The sequence below is a fragment of the Salmo salar genome, chromosome 07, assembly GCF_965601325.2.
Source record: "Salmo salar chromosome 07, fSalSal1, whole genome shotgun sequence".
In the NCBI taxonomy this organism is placed as follows: domain Eukaryota; kingdom Metazoa; phylum Chordata; class Actinopteri; order Salmoniformes; family Salmonidae; genus Salmo; species Salmo salar.
The window spans coordinates 54,905,569-54,915,856 of NC_138297.1; positions in this window are offsets into that span (position 1 = coordinate 54,905,569).

The following is a 10,288-nucleotide window of genomic DNA, read 5'->3' on the forward strand; positions in this document are numbered from 1 at the left end:
CACAAGATCCACATAATATAACCAGTATCACATCATCAACATGGTCATAGAGTCTTCTATACCTCCAACCCCCTGGGAACAGAGTGAACATCTGGTGACAGTGCTGCTCTAATCTGGAACAAGCAGAACCACACAGTCCTGTCTATGTAAATCTCAGTTTCACTCCCACAGCTACCAGTCTAGAAGTTTAACAGTTTCACAGCCTGAAATACCCTGGACTGGGACAGATATGAGGGAGTGACTGGTTTTAACCTCTATGGTGGATTCAGTGAAGTTACAATAACAGATATTCCATCACATAATTAATGACAGATAAAACATATATTATTCAAACATGTTTCATGTTTGAGCCCAGCATCATGTCTCAGTCACAGATGTAACAGTCAGTAACCTGCTCATCAAAACAGGCAATATAATGCTAGATGATCACATGACATATTTGGTTGTGAGATTCATATGGGGATTCGATTTATGGTGCTGATGCAACGTCACAATTGTTTCTTTTTTACATCTGTGGATCTGACTCTGATTATGAAGAGGTAATGTGTGTTTTAAAACTTCATGTAACTTTTACAAGTGAACTTCACAACCATGACAATTATTCACAAGTATGATGAGGATGATGGGGAACATGTGATCTGAATGATGCTTTGTAAACATACTCAAAGTTGACATCCTCTACTGATCAGCGTTCCATGTCACTGTCTCTTCCCCCTCAGCACCTGCAGTAGGTCCCAGCTGTAGAAGTACAGTCACTGTGCAGTCTGACTGAGGGAGGTTTTTGTACGACTCTGTATCACTGTGTGAACACCCAGACACTGTTGGGGTAGTGTGCACTCTGACAGTAGTAATCTCCTGCATCTTCAGCCAGGACTCCACTGATGGTCAGAGTGAAGTCACTCCCAGATCCACTACCACTGAATCTAGATGGAGTCCCAGACTGAAGTGTTGTAGCATAGTAAATAAGGAGTTTAGGAGCTCCTCCAGGTTTCTGCTGGTACCAGGCTAAGAGATTATTATAATACACATTACTGCTGGTTTTACAGTTCAGAGAGACTGTCTGTCCTGGGAGAACAGCTTTCACTGTAGGAGTTTGAGTCACAGTGTACTGTCCTCTGGATTCTGAAACAGAGAATAAAAACATTTATATGAGTGAAGTATTACATTTAGTAATCAATCATTTTGAAAGAAATAGTAACATTGATATACATGTTGATAGTGTACATTCAATTAATTAAAAAAATTCTAACCTTGGAAGCAGAAAGCAAGTGTCCAGATGAATATGGTGATAAAAGTCATGGTTGTTGTGGATTCTGTTGTCATGAAGGACAGCTCTCAGTCATGAAGTGTTAAACTCACAGGGCTATAAACACTACCAGACCACTGAAGCATGTGCTGTCTATGCAAAGTGTCCTCTCTATGCAAATTTACTTTTTTTGGTCCTACTAGGAAACTGTAGTCATTTTTATTATTATTTTCTTTTTTTTCAGACTACAAATAATGTGTATTACTGCACTTAATTTATGTTGAAAAAAGGGAGAGGGATGAGAAATATTCCTAAAATAAAATCAACAAATATCTATGTACTCCATAGGTCAAAGTCACCTGTCAAATCAGGTCCCTCCCTACACAGTCTCAGGAGGCAGGCAGGGAGAAACATCTTCAGACAATATTCCCTGCAATGCTTCGGCTGTTAATTCCTGAAGACCCAAAAACCTTTCAGCTGCAGATACAATTATGTCCAGTTTCTTGGATTTCTTGTTTGTTTGGGCAGTACAATTTATCACCTGCACAATAAACGCGTCAAAATCCACCTTCTTCAGGATCAGTGTATCAGGATCCCTCAATGACATTCTCAGGCTCTGGGGCATCCACTGCCATAGCTTCCTCAGCTCAACTCCTACAACTATTTCCACCGCCTCCGTGTAGGAGACCTGTTGAAGACGGTTTGTGTGAGCAGCAGCATTTTAAAGGTTGGGGCTGATTGTCCAGGCAATCATGGCTCTGATTGGTAAACTAGGTTTAACTGGGCTAAATTAGAGTCTGGCAAGGTGCTGGAAGGTTCTAGCAAGACAGAGGTCTTGCTCTTGACAGAAACTCACATTGTTTTAGGGGCTTATAACTTTGTTAATCCATCTCAATAAATATGGTTGAATAATTGCTTGAAATTCATTACCTGACAGAGGGATCTTACAGAGACTGGGGTTTTTGTTCTGAAATGATGTGAGACACTGTTGTTGCACAGAGTCCATTCAACGTATTATGTGACATGTAAAGGCAATGTTTACATATGAACTACAGCACAATAGGAGGAATACTAATGCAATCTGGACCTATGGGTGTTATCACTTAAGGAATGATTTAACATGAGGGTGGATGAGTTGACATTATAGTCAGCATCACTGATATATTTAGCTCAGAGTATTTTAGTTCAGTCAGTGTTCCATGTCACTGTCTCTTCCCCCTCAGCACCTGCAGTAGGTCCCAGCTGTAGCAGTACAGTCACTGTGCAGTCTGACTGAGGGAGGTTTTTGTACGGCTCTGTATCACTGTGTGAACACACAAGCACTTACAAGGTGTCAGCCTGGACTCAACACACATCTTCCCACTACACTCGGCTCTTCTCCTTCTTCCTCACTGTCCACAATCACATCTATCTGTTCTATGTAAATCTCAGTTTCACTCCCACAGCATTCAGTCTAGCAGTTTAACAGTTTCACTGTCTGAAATACCCTGGACTGGGCCAGATGTGAGGGAGTGGACTGGTTTTAACCTCTATAGTGGATGCAGGAAGGGAGACATAACAGATATGCCATAATGTAATTGATGACAGATAATATGTCTGTTTGAGCCCAGCATCATGTCTCATTCACAGATCTTACAGTCAGTAACCTGCTCATTAAAACAGTTAATATAATGCTAGATGATCACATCAATATTTGGTTGTGAGGTTCATATGGGGATTGTATCTAATGGTGCTGATGCTGATGTAACATCACTTTCTTTTTCTTTACTTCTCTACATGGTATTGTGGGTATTTAAGCACTTCAAATAACTTTTGGAGGTCCACTACAACGATGATGATGATGATGAGTAACATGTGATCTGAGTGATGCTTTCTAAACATATTCAAAGTTGACTTCACTACATCAGTGTTCCATGTCACTGTCTCTTGTACGACAGAATATCAGGTTGTTTTAGTGGGTTATGATCATGTTATATGATCTCAGTAAATATTGTTGAATCTTAGCATGAAACTCACTACCTGACTGAGGGACCTAACAGTGACTGGGATATTTATTCTGAAGAAATCGGAGACATTATTTCACATAGATGGAGTCCATTCAAGTTAGTGTCTGAAATGTTAATAAAATGTTTGTTAGGCAGGGCAAAAGGGACGGACTATTTATGTCGTCTGGACCTATGGGTGTTGTCATTTCAGGAATGCTTTAAAGGTGGATGAATTTACATTATTGTCAGCATCACTAGCTCAGAGTATTTTTGTTCAGTCAGTGTTCCATGTCACTGTCTCTTCCCCCTCAGCACCTGCAGTAGGTCCCAGCTGTAGCAGTACAGTCACTGTGCAGTCTGACTGAGGAAGGTTTTTGTAAGGCTCTGTATCACTGTGTGAACACCCAGGCACTTACATGGTGTGCACTCTGACAGTAGTAATCTCCTGCATCTTCAGCCTGGACTCCACTGATGGTCAGAGTGAAGTCACTCCCAGATCCACTACCACTGAATCTAGATGGAGTCCCAGACTGAAGTGTTGTAGCATAGTAAATAAGGAGTTTAGGAGCTCCTCCAGGTTTCTGGTGGTACCAGGCTCATTGTTGTAAACATTACTGCTGGTTTTACAGTTCAGAGAGACTGTCTGTCCTGGGACAACAGCTTTCACTGTAGGAGTCTGAGTCACAACGTACTGTCCTCTGGATTCTGAAAAATATAGTAAAAACATTGATATGAATGAAATATTACATATAATAATTTATAGTTCTGAATAGAAATATTAGCATTGATATACTGTACATGTAAACACTGTAGATTTAATTAATTTTCAACAATAAATTCCAAAACTGTAACCTTGAAAGCAGAAAGCAAGTGTCCAGATGAAGATGGTGAAACAAGTCATTGTGGGAGGACTGACAATGACTCCTCTGTTTCACCACTCTCCCCGCCGGATCTACGTCGCACCAAACGGCGGGCTTCACAAACACCAGGAATTTGAAACTTCAATTGCTCCACCTCCATACTTATCGCTAGCCCAGAATTCACCCCTTTCAATGGTCCCCTGTGTCATGTAAAAATCTTCCCAGTGTGAAATAGTCCCCAACCGTTCTGATTGTTTTCTGATTGTACATCATGCTGTAAAATCTCTCCCAGCGTGAAAATGTTCCCAATACAATAATTGCCTGCGCATCTCTTTATGTAACCTATGTCCCCTGACCTCGACAAACATTTCTGTGGGCACGCACATTAGCTTCACACATCTGCCAATCAATGGTGGCCAGGGGTATTGACTCTGACCAATCAGAAGCTTGTTGAGGCGTGAGGTCAGCAATATAAACACCCGATTGCAAAGACTTGGATGCTACGTTTTTGATTGACAGTGCATATATTTGTTCGTTAGCAATACAAACAAGTTAAAACTGCACACCTCTGAGAACAAGCTATCGTGACCAGTTTACAGCTAATTATGCTACTTAGTTAAATCAAGGGTGAGGTGGTGTGAGAGAAACATCTGCAGGAGCTCAGCCATCCACACAGACACACGTGCAACTGACTGGGAACATTTTCACACTGTGAAAGGTTTTACAACATGAAGTCACAATCACAACACAATCAGAACGATTGGGAACTACTTCACACTGTGAATATGTTTACATGACACCCTGTTGGTAAAAGCAAAGCAAGAAACAGATCATGACCCAAGTTGAGTGACACAGCGCCCGCTCCCTCTAATCAGAAGAAACACAAACATCACAAGTCCACTACAGGTTACCTTCACTGATTCAACTGCACCCAACTCCTTTCTGACCCAACCTGAAACCACAAATGGATCCGCCAAAAGGCAAGGGTCCACCTCCTCAGAAATGTCACTCCTATTGGTCCAGATTCTTCTTTATCATGTCTGACACCATTCTTCCTCAACAAACATCTTCCCACTACACTCAGCTCTTCTCCCTCGCTGTCCACAATCACATCTATCTGTTCACCAAGCTCTTGCCACTCCATCAGCTACATTGCTTGCAGAGCACTGATGGTGTTTCTCCAAAACCCAACTTCTGTTCCTGACCTCTCCATGCTTCCTTCACCTTCTCACAACCTCCATTCATTGGAGAGATCTGTGTGAGCAGCAGCATTTTAAAGGATGAGGCTGATTGTTCAGCCAATCAGGGTCTTAAGAGGTTAATGATAGATAATACTGTATGTCTGTTTGAGCCCAGCAGCATGTTTCATTCACAGATCCAACATCATGTCTCAATCACAGATGTAACAGTCAGTAACCTGCTCATTAAAATAGTTAATATAATGCTGGATCATCACATCAATATTTGGTTGTGAGGTTCATATGGGGATTTGATTTAGGGGGCTGATGCTGATGTAACACCACCTTCTTTATCTTTACGTCTCTACATCTTGTTTTGCATATTGGACTGGTATTGTGGGTATTTCAGAACTTCAAATTAATTTTGAAGGTGCACTACATTGATGATGATGAGTAACATGTGATTAGAATGATGCTTTCTAAACATATTCAAAGTTGACTTCACTAACCAGTGTTCCATGTCACTGTCTCTTGTATGACAGAACCTCAGGTTGTTCTAATGGGTCATAATCATGTTATATGATCTCAGTAAATATGGTTCAATCTTAACTTGAAATGCACTACCCAATACAGGGGCCTAACAGAGACTGGGATACTTATTCTGAAATTATGGGACACATTATTATTTCACATAGATGGAGTCTATTCAATTTGTTGTCTGAAATGTTAATAAAAGGTTTGTTAGCCACAGCAAAAGAGAAGGCATATTTATGTAGTCTGGACCTATGGGTGTTGTCAGTTCAGGAATGATTTAACATGAAAGTGGATAAGGTTACATTATAGTCACTATCACTGATATATTTAGCTCAGAGTATTTTAGTTCAGTCAGTGTTCCATGTCACTGTCTCTTCCCCCTCAGCACCTGCAGTAGGTCCCAGCTGTAGCAGTACAGTCACTGTGCAGTCTGACTGAGGGAGGTTTTTGTACGACTCTGTATCACTGTGTGAACACCCAGACACTGTTGGGGTAGTGTAAACTCTGACAGTAGTAATCTCCTGCATCTTCAGCCTGGACTCCACTGATGGTCAGAGTGAAGTCACTCCCAGATCCACTGCCACTGAATCTAGATGGAGTCCCAGACTGAAGTGTTGTAGCAGAGTAAATAAGGAGTTTAGGAGCTCCTCCAGGTTTCTGCTGGTACCAGGCTACATAGACATTAGCAAGCACATCACTGCTGGTTTTACAGTTCAGAGTGACTGTCTGTCCTGGGACAACAGCTTTCACTGCAGGAGTCTGAGTCACAGTGTACTGTCCTCTAGATTCTGAAAAATGGAATACAAATATTTACATGAAATTAATTTTACATATAGTAATCAATAGTTCTGAATCAAAATATTAACATTAATATACATTTTGATGGCGTAGATTTAATTCATTTTAAACCAAAAATGCTATTAATTTATTTTTACCTTGTATGTAGAAAACAAGTGTCCAGATGAATATGGTGGTAAAAGTCATGGTTGTTGTGGGTTCTGTTGTCATGAAGGTCAGCTCTCAGTCATGAAGTGTTAAACTCACAGGGATATAAACACTCCCAGACCACTGAAGCATGTGCTGTCTATGCAGAGCATCATCACTATGCAAATCATCTTCTGGTCTTCTCCCTATCCACCGTTACTCAGTAAACGTAGACCACTAAGGATCCATTACAACTGAGAGTCCATTACAACCTGATGATCTTGCTCCCACAATTGTCACCTAATAACCATTAAAGTCCATATTAATATGTAAATAAATTATGTGAATAAAAAGGGTATAAATACAATGGATATTATTGGTTTAAGGGCTATAACATATGATTACTATCAATGTTGTTTAGCAAGACAATAACATAATGAATACTGCAGAAAATAGTTGTAAATGTACTATATAATGTAACTAACTAACATACACTGAGTATACCAAACATTAAGAACACCTTCCTAATATTGAGTTGCACCGTCCCCTTTTTGTCCTCAGAACAGCCTCAATTCGTCGGGGCTTGGACTCTAAAAGGTGTTGAAAGCGTTCCACAGGGATGCTGGCTCATGTTGACTCCAGTGCTTCCCACAGTTGTGTCAGGTTGGCTGGATGTCCTTTGAGTGTTGGACCATTCTTGATACACACGGGAAACTGTTGAGCGTGTAAAATCCAGTAGTGTTGCAGTTCTTGACACAAAACAGTGCGCCTGGCATCTACCACCATACCCTGTTCAAAGGCACTTAGATTTCTGTTCTTGCCCATTCCTATTCAATGGCACACGTACACAGTGCATGTTTCAATTGACACAAGGCTTAAAAATCATTCTTTAACCTGTCTCCTTCCTTTTATCTACACTGATTGAAGTGGATTTAACAAGCGACATCACTAAAGGATCATAGATCTCACCTGGATTTACCCAGTCCGTCTATGTCATAGAAAGAGCAGGTGTTCTTAATGTTTTGTATACTCAGTGTGTATGATTTTGTCTGTTGCTTATTGTTCATGGAAATGAGGGTGGCAGGAATCCTAGCGGTTATGAGCGTTGGGCCAGAAAACGAAAGGTTGTTGGTTTGAATCCCCGAGCTGACGAGGTAAAAAAATATTTTCATGTGCCCTTGAGCAAGGCACTTAACCCTAATTGCTCTAGGGTTGCCCTCAATAATGTCTGATCCCTGGCTGTGGGTGGCATATGCAAAGAACACATTTCCAATTCAAATAATACACACTTCTTCATGTGTTAAATAAGACAAATGTAAGCACCCATATAATTATTGAATATGGTATGGTAACATACTGTGTTGATATCTATGCAAAATAGGAACGCTAGTCATGTTAAACTGCCCAGCGATCATTGGTCATGTATCGCCCCCTGCAGGGAAATTAGTGTTAGTGCAGTGAGTTGTGTGGACTGAGTGGACTGAACACTGGACTGCTATTGAGAGAAGAGAGACTCCATTGTGCAGAATTGCTACTCTGTCCCTGACTGAGTTCAGCTCCCTCCCTCCTCTCCTGTGTCTCTGATCAGACACACTGGGACTCTGTAGACTACCATTACAGTACATGAAACCCAGTATCTCCTCGACGTATTAAGAATACAATGTTCAATATGTGTGAAATAACTTCTAATATCTTCAAGGAGCGTCAGGAAGTCTGTTTCGGAAGATTACAGATTTGAACCGTTTTGCAGATGGATTGGTTCATGATTCCACATGGGATACTCAAGAACAAATGGAAGTGACTGAATATGATTTAACAGCTTTGAGTTATCAGATATAGCTATTGTTGTTCAGCTCTACTACACAGCCAGTCTAAAAGAACTCTTACCAAACTCAGTTCTTATGTTCGGGACTGAAAGATTAGTGGAATCTGTGTGGGTAGCTGGACAGGTAGGATGACTGACAGTGAGGGTGAACAGGTGGTCACGGGTCAGGTGACAGAGGAATGGATGAGACTGAGGCAGGAATTCCTTTAACCATAAAGTGGTATATTTACTGAGTAGTCTGTGCTGCATAACAAAGGAAACAGAATAACGTGTATCCAATCAAATCCATCATCACAAACATCTAATCATAACAATCATTCATTGTTAACATCATTTAGGGAATTCAACAATCCAGTTAATTAATAAGTCAATAGGAATCGTCGGTGAGTAATTTAGGCTCGTAACTATTTATCATAAATCATGAAAGAATAATACAAACAGTGATCGGTTATTCAATCTATAAATCGCCATTAGTTGGATATCAGAGCCGATCAGTTCAACAAACAATTACTTTCTTATTTCACCCTTTCAAGTGTCTTCATGTGTACACAGAATTTCATTACATATTAACTATACCAATTGCATAATTGTCCTATTATGATCCGTAGGGCCGGAATCATTGACCATTCACATTAGACAAAATGTTTGAAGCGTGCGCTCCAAGCCACGCGATAATAACTTCAAACAACAACTGATGGCCCACTCTCCCGATCGCAACAGATAGTTCAGATGAAAGGTAACAGAGTCGGTGGACTTACGTGGATTCATGGACGCACAGAACTTCTGGATTTTACAGAGTGAAGGAAGAGAAAGCAGCGCGATCAGGCGATGGTGATTTCCTCCTTTTATGGAGTGGAGATCTGTCGGACATTTCCACCTGACGTAATTAAAGTGCCCCTGGCCCAGCTGAGTAAGTGGCAATGAATTAAAGGATTATTCCACCAACTCCATGGGCTTTTTCTACAGCCACCCCGGAAATTGGTTAATTTCCACACTCCTCAAAAAAGGCTCATTGCTCCCCGTCCTCTGTCATCTCAGGGAGAGGAATTAGTCGGGCAACTGGCCGGATATATGTCCGGTTCTTTACCTGGATCTCCACCGATCTAACACGACCATCGGTCCCAGGCATGATCTTAGTGATACGGCCCACATGCCAGGAGGCTCGAGGCAGCTGAGGGTCCACCATCATTACAACTTGGCCAGTTTCCAGGCTGGCCATTTCTCTCCGCCATTTCCCTCTGTGCTGTAGACATGGTAGGTAATCCCGAATGAGTCGGGCCCAGAAATGGTCAGCCAAGATCTGGCTGTGTCGCCACCGGCGCCTGCCAACGAGGTTGGTATCAGCGTACATGGCTTGAGGAAGTGACGCATCTCGGCGTCCCATCAAGAGCATATTCGGTGTAACCGGATCGGGGTCAGCGATGTCTGCAGAGAGATATCCCAAGGGTTTGGAGTTCAGTATCCCTTCCACCTCTATCAGGACAGTCCGCAAGACAGTTTCCGTGACAGTTTGGTCCCCCAGTACGACTCGTAAGGCCGTCTTTACAGATTTGATCTCTCGCTCCCATGTTCCTCCAAAATGAGGAGCTCCTGGAGGGTTAAATTTGAATGAGATTTGTTGGTCCATCAGCTGATCCTGGAGGCTGGGTTCCATGGCTTGGAAGGCTTCCTCTAACCTGGCTTCTCCTGCCTTGAAGTTTGTGCCTCTGTCAGCCAGGATCTCGTAGGGTTTCCCC